A 7052-nucleotide genomic window follows, 5' to 3' on the forward strand; every position below is an offset into this window, starting at 1 on the left:
CTGTTGGCATGGGTCGGCAGACCATAGACTGGCGGGCTGCGTGGTCTGATCTTGATCCTGAATTGAGCGACGGCGATTCGGAGGTGCCCCCGCGTACCTGGTCATTCCCATAGAGGTGTGGAACGCCGCCACCCCCCGGGCCCGCCCGGTTGCCCCTGGCCGGCGCCCCGAGGGCCCGGCGGGCCCCCACCCCCTTAGAACCAGGCCTTCCCAACACAACAATTGAAACCCCGCACGCACATGCATACACACACACGCACATGCACACACACACACGCACACACACATGCACACACACATACACACACACTCTGGACGGGTTTCAAGTCCACCAGGAGAAACAGTCTGCAGCAAGCGAGAGGAAAGAAAACTGGATATCCAGACGGAGGGACTGCCTGCGTTTAAGAGTTGACTTTTACCGCCTTTTCTTCTGGGGTCAAGAATGGTGGCATTACAGAAACAGTCATTTTAAAAATAATAATAATAAAAGACTACTCCTGGATTGCCTTTTTTCTTTTTTTTTTTAACCAAACACAAAAAGCGACACCAAAACAACCCTTGAGAAAATCCACAAAACTGTACCTGAGACACATGAAGCCAGCGGCCCAGGGCTCTGTCACAGATTCAAGATCTCTTGTTTAATGCAGTACAGTGCGATGGTATGTGGCTTTGAAATGATGGGTTTTATTTACTTGTCTTGTCCGTCCCTGGCTTCCTCTTCCACCTCGGACACGGATATTTTTCCCTGCTTATGTTCTGTAAATTGTTTTACCTAAATGTTATTCTGCTTTCCAGGCTGAGCTATAGTACTGGATTTCCAAACCTCATGCAAATATGTAAATTTTTTTTTTTTAGCTTTGGCAATTGTAGTATAGGTATAATACTTTTATGGAGGGAATCAATGGATAACGTTATGAGTCCAGACTGAAATGTAGCATTTTTCCTGCTTCAACTTCCTACTTTCCCCTCCCCCAATTTTGGAAAAAGTTACTGTACAGATGAGACCTCATTTGTACCTTGTAGTCCATTCTCTCCTTTTGCAGCCTTCTTTTCTTCATTTTAAGGTGAATATGCACAGTTTTGTTGTATATTCTCATTTAAAAGTGCATTTTTAAGTGAGGGAAGTACTATTTCGCTCTGATTGGTGCGGTGGAGTTTTTTTAAAATCAATATTCATTGCAAAGCAGGATTGAATTGTTAGCCCTCTTCCTCCTCCCCCACACCCCTTAGAAAAACAAAAGATTATGATGGATTTCTTCCCGCTCCTAGTAAAACTTTTTTCCCCTCCTGCCCTGCTGTTTTTGCTCTAGGGTTTTTTCCCCCTGCTAAGTCTGTGTGTGTGTGTGTGTGTGTGTGTGTGTGTGTGTCCCTTGTCCTCTCTTCGCCAGTACGTCTGGACACATTTTAATGCACAATATCCCATCCATTAAGTTGTGGTTGAATGCAGAGTGTGTGAGGACTTGGCAGCTTTTAGGTTGAAGGGGGTGGGGAAGCCAGTTTCGACTTTGACACAAGATGCCGAAGTGGCGTGATTGGAATTATTATGAGGGCTGTGAACATGGCCATCTTCTCCTGGGTTAGAAGAACTGCCATTGAACTTGAGACAGGACAGACTAGATCTCCAAGTTCCCTCCTCCTCCCCACTAAGTACAGTAGCTGGCAGGGAAAGGGCGCCAAAATACACAAGATTAACTCTAACTTGCTTTGAACGGATCTTGTAGCACCCTACTTTGTAATTTTAACTTTCCAACAGGCAGGAAAAAGTTAACTTTTGAACCCATCCTTGAACAGACATTTAAATCAGCCCTAAAGTAGAATAAATCCAGAAAGTCATACATGCATGCTTATGTGGTTAGAAAAGAATGCACGTGTAAATAAGCAGGGTGCATGTGTGTATCTGACTGGAGCGTTCGCGATTTAATCAAAATCAGAATAAGTGTGACTTTGCAGTACATTTGCTGCATGGGGGAGAGCACTGTGAGAGGCAGAAGCTGACCTTTAAGCAGCCTAAGGAAAAACTGCAAAGAGTTGTGAAACACAAAACGTTGTGGTTTCCAGTTTTACATTTGAGGTTTGATGTTTTCATTTAATGGTATGAGAGATGGAGAAAGCTCAGGCGCTGAAAAGTCCCTATTAAATCATATGTGGGCAAAGGTCAAGCACTCCAACTCACTGATACAATATACTGCAGATTCCTGCTTAACTGATGGGGAGCACAGGAAAAAGTGCTTGGGCAATAAAAGTATTTAGAAGGGTAATTATCCTTCGTGGTTGGGACTGCATTCTTGAGCACTGGAAAAAGGTTTTTACTGGCTCCGATGAATTTGAAAAAAGCTAAGTATTGTTGAAAGCTGTTTTAATAGGAAATTGATTAGCTGAGTGTTTCATACAATAAATGGTGACAGTTTCATTGTTTGATGTCCAAAATAAATTTTTTTATTCTTTAGCAGACATAGGCATCCATTTCATTTTAATATGGTCAGACTGAGCAGCAGCATAATTAAGAGTGAATGTGATGTCACAAACATCTGTAACTTTGCTTTTGGAGCCTGTGACATCACACAATTTGACAATTTTATTGCTTTGATATTTATTAACTTGTTGGGTTAAAATATTTCAGACACATTTCAGGGATACAGTTCACTGTAAAAAATGTGTATGGGCTCATTTTTTTTGGTCTTTTCTCTGTAATTTATGCAAGTGTTTACTAAATTTTAATTTGAAAATTAAAATGCACAATTACGTTGTTATTCATTGTTTTGATTCTCAAATAGAATGGCAGTTTTGAAGGGAAGAATTAGAGAAAGGGATGCAGAAAGTGAGTTGATTTGCAATGGAATTTCTATACCTAATACAGAATATGACTCCTTGGCCATCTTGGTTAAAACATTCTGAACATCTCTTTAAAACTGTCTCCATGTCACAAAGGCATATGTATCTGGGTGGCAAAAGTCAATTTACCCGTAGAAATAAAATGGCAGAAAGTTTTACTTTACCGTTCAGCTATTTTGAACAAGGACAATAACTAGGACTCAGTATCAGCAGAGCAGAGGTTGTGTGTGAGAGTGTATGTAACTTCTGACGTATTGTGAATGACACAAGGCAATTATTGCCACGGTTTTCAAAGTTTAAAATAAATCATGCAAAAGTTACAGGGCAACTAACTGCTGACTTTGTAATCCTGGAAGCAGATGTCTTCAGCAGTGGGGAATCTCTGCTGATGAACTGGCCTCCTCTCTGTGGAGGAGTGGGAAGTGTCTAACCTTAATGGAGGAATAGGGCCCAGTCGGTGCTCTGATTCAGCCTTAGCTTGTAAGTGTGCCTGGAATGTAGGCACACTTAGTGGGACACTTTTTTTTTTTTAAACAATTGAGTACAGGCATTTCAGCAATGACATTATTAACAGCGTCATTTTTTCTCATTTAGTTTTGTCCTCAGGGGACACCAAACAGCCCCCAGAGGAGGGAAAAGAAGTCCATGGTTATTTATTCATTTCAGTGAAAGGCAAAGCCCTGGTGGTGGGGTGGGGTTGGGGTGGGGAGGTAACTGGTTGTGAATTTTCTAGTAGGAAAAAACTGCTATCCTAATTTGACAGTAGTAGTTTAAAGGCTGAAAGCGCTGGGCACGATTTTGCAATTCCCATCAAGTACAGGCAATGTCAGTACTTGTTGGTTGTTTATATATGTGTTTTTTGAGAGGATTTTTGGTGTTCCGGCTTGTGGATATAAAACTGTGTTTTCCAAGCTACACATGCTTTTTTTTGTGGTTCATTTGGAAGAAGGAAAGGTCCCTGGGCATGGTGTAGTGGATACTTGCAGTTTTGCAGGCCTATTTCCTGGGGTCAGGAGGTCATCTGTCTCTTTTGTATTTAGTTTTAAAATATTGATATTGGCAATGAAGCCAGGGTGTGTGGAATTGTTGAGTCTCCCCTCAAATCACAGGCAAGAGCTAAAAAAAAAAAAAAAAAAGTCATCCGGTATGCTGAAAATGACAGCTTTGTTAAGCTCCAAGAAACTTTTCCCTAAATTGCCTAGGATTTGCAACCTGTCACGGAGTTTCTTTAGCAAGGAGAAGGTTAACAGAAAATCAATATTAGGAGATACTTGAGATGTCAAGCTCCTCTCTGGAGGTCAGTGAAAGGCTTCAATGGGGTAAACATTGCTTCATTTTTTGCAATTATACAACTGAGTTTTGAAAAATCCAGTCACCTGAAGAACAGGCATTCCTTCTTGAAATCAATAAGCTATCTGTCAGAAAATAAACTTTTTTTTCCCCCTACAAGGTTGCAGGTAATAGATGATCTACAGAGGAAATCTTTAGGAATTCTGAAATATAAGATTTTCCTGTTGCTGCAGGAACCTTTCACTTTCTAGCTCTTCAAGCCAGCTTAGGAGGTGAATGAAATTGGCCTGTCTCTAACCCTTTCCGTGTGGGAGAGAGAGAAGAAAGAATTTAGGAGAGGTAAGTGCCAAAGTCTCAGAAGTATCTGACCCATTTTTATAGTATCAGAAGCTTCTCAGAGATACTTTCAAACCACTCCTAACACCATGGCACAGACATACAGGGGAAAAAAAGGAAAGTAGATAACATGTAAATACTTTCTCACTTCCTCTTCTCTACTGTTCTCCTGGGGGTTTAAAAGATTGGTATTTCTCAAACCAAAGATAGTGGAGGACAAGTGTTGTGCTGAGAGAAGCCAGATGTCCCCCACAGGCAAACACACCAGCCCCTCTTTACAAAGGGCTCTCTTAGAGTTCATCCTGGGAAGGCCTGCAGTGACCTTGGATTTGGCTGGACGAGAAGCAGTGTTTTGGGGGATGTCAGCCCTCCTGCCTATGGCTCAGCCATCCTGCCTAGGAGAGGACAGTCAAAGCCACAGAAATTGAGCACCCAACCCCCTGAGCCCTTCCAGGATGTCTCTTTGGCCTATTCTTCCTCCCTCCTGGCTTTTCCCCACATCAAAATTACTCCTTCCCCCTTTTCCTCTTTCTTGGAAACAAACAAAAAACCCAACTACCAAGCATCCGCTGTGCCCATCAAAACTGTATCCAACCTTAAGTGCCCTACAGACATGGAGCACCTGGAAGAGATTTGAACCCCTAAGGGATAGGCCCGGGAGGCCCCAGACTGTCTTCACTTCTCTCTGGGGTCTTACCTGTGTCTGTGGCTGCTTCTTTACCCCTCTGTGTGTTGCAGCAGCTTTTGTGGGCTCTTCTGTGTAACGGTTGTCCATTTTCCCTTTTTAAGCCTGTGAGAAACTTTTGGATGCAACCTAGTTTTGGTGACAAAAGGAAATGGTTTCTGTTGGTAAGGGAAACTAATCAGGGAGGAGGGGCAGCGATGTCTGCAGACACTTGCCCAGGGCTCAGCACTGGGCCTCTTTTGCCAGGGGACAGCGGCTGGATCTCTGGCTGAAAGGAGTGCTCTCTGGGTGCCAGGATTTCACTGGGGGTGGTGTGGTGAGGAGGGAGGGAAGAAGGGAGGGAAAGAGAGAGACGGGCACTTGATTTTTTTTTAAAGAGACCCCGAAAAATAATGGCTTTTGTAAGAGTCCAGGCATTCAAAGAGGTGTGTTCAAGGACATGAGTGCATTTATGCCATGGGGAATGTCTTTTATGGTAAATTAACTCCGGTTAAATTGAATATCTGTTCAAAGGGAAACTCTAGTAGTTAAAGCTGGTATTATCAGTAGAGCTTCCCTGCCTGCTCTCCCCCCCCCCCCCCTCTTCCCCATGTCGGTGAGAAAGGGGATGCAGTGTAATGTACAATACAAAGTGATGCTGGGGGATTTTTTAAACATTTAAAATGAGATTGCCTAAAAATTTCCGAGAGATAAATGCGTATTTATTTGGATTAACCCCCGCGGTCACCTCGTGCCTTTGATCTGTAAAGACTGTCAACTTTATCCTGACTTTTCAAAAAGAAGAAAAGGCCCACACAAAGGAAATTAACGTCGTTAGAACGCCGACTGGAGGATTTGCCTCGGGGAAGCAGGAGGCTGTGCCCTAAAGGGTTAACGCGGGGTTAGTTCTCGAAATTTCCCCGACTCTACCTGCCTTCCCAGATCCACCGCCCCCTCTCCCCGGCCTCCACTCCCCACCCCCAGCGCCTTTCTTCTGCGGGCTCTTGGTTTACGGGGGCTGCAGCTGGTAGACTTGGCAAGCTCGCCTCATTAAGAGCGCTCTTTGAAAACGGACTGTGTTTGAGCATTTCCCTAATGAGGACAGGACGGGGTTAAAAAGTGACCATTTCATGGTTGACTTGAACCTGCCTACTTTTCTTGATGTGTCGTTGTGAAATGCTTGATGTGGATAACTCCCACTTGGGGAAGGAAAAGTCACTGGTTCCCTCAGGTCCGCGGAGGGGAGAGAAGGGGGGGACCGTGGGCAGAAGCGGGTGAGACCGGGAGAGGAGAAAGTTGAGAAAAAACAATCCAGAGGGAGGGAGAGAGGGTAAGAGAAACGGGGAATCAGGGGAGAGCCTCGGAACACCCCAACAGCACAGTTGGAAGTGGGGGTCTCCCTCCTGGGGCTGGGGCAGTCGAGCCCCACTCCGGGCCCCAGCCCTCCGCGGCAGCCCCCGGCTAGGTAGACGCGGAGTTCTCCGCACTCACTTTTTCTCTCCATTGTCTGGGCAGCCTTTGCTTCTACCTCTTCCCACCCACCCTCTGCGGAAAACAGGAATTTTGGGGGCGGCGTGCGTGAGTCTGCGAGCGCGCCAGAGAGTGTGTGCCGCGGGTAGAAAGGGTGCAAAGCAAACCTCCACCCTCAAAAGACCCAAAATCAAGTTCATTCACTCGGGGGCTGCAGCCCGGCGGCCCGGGGGGGAGCCGGTCCCCCGGAGACAAACGAAACTGAGTAGGATCACTCTCTTCTGACGATATTAGTGACAATTTACTTTTGATGCAGATACACATTGTGAGAACCCCTATTAAGATGGTCAAGATAAGAGGACTAGCATGGCGCCGGGGCGGGGTCTGATGTTCCCTTAATAGAGTTCCTCAAAAAAAAATAAAAAAAAAAAAAAAAAAAAAAAAAAAAAAAACCAAAACA

General features: G+C 44.6%; 1 long non-coding RNA gene across 1 annotated transcript; it reads right to left on the minus strand.

Annotated features, from left to right (window-relative positions):
- Nucleotides 1–2461: 2461 nt before the first annotated feature.
- On the minus strand, nt 2462–6793 carry LOC111826448. The gene is made up of 3 exons (XR_002829771.1): nt 6614–6793; nt 5156–5272; nt 2462–3948 (listed from the first exon to the last, which is right to left on the minus strand). It is a non-coding gene; the product is annotated as an uncharacterized LOC111826448 (long non-coding RNA).
- Between the last annotated feature and the right edge of the window lie 259 nt (nt 6794–7052).

Source organism: Myotis lucifugus, unplaced genomic scaffold, assembly GCF_000147115.1.
Source record: "Myotis lucifugus unplaced genomic scaffold, Myoluc2.0 scaffold_79, whole genome shotgun sequence".
Classification (NCBI taxonomy): Eukaryota; Metazoa; Chordata; class Mammalia; order Chiroptera; family Vespertilionidae; genus Myotis; species Myotis lucifugus.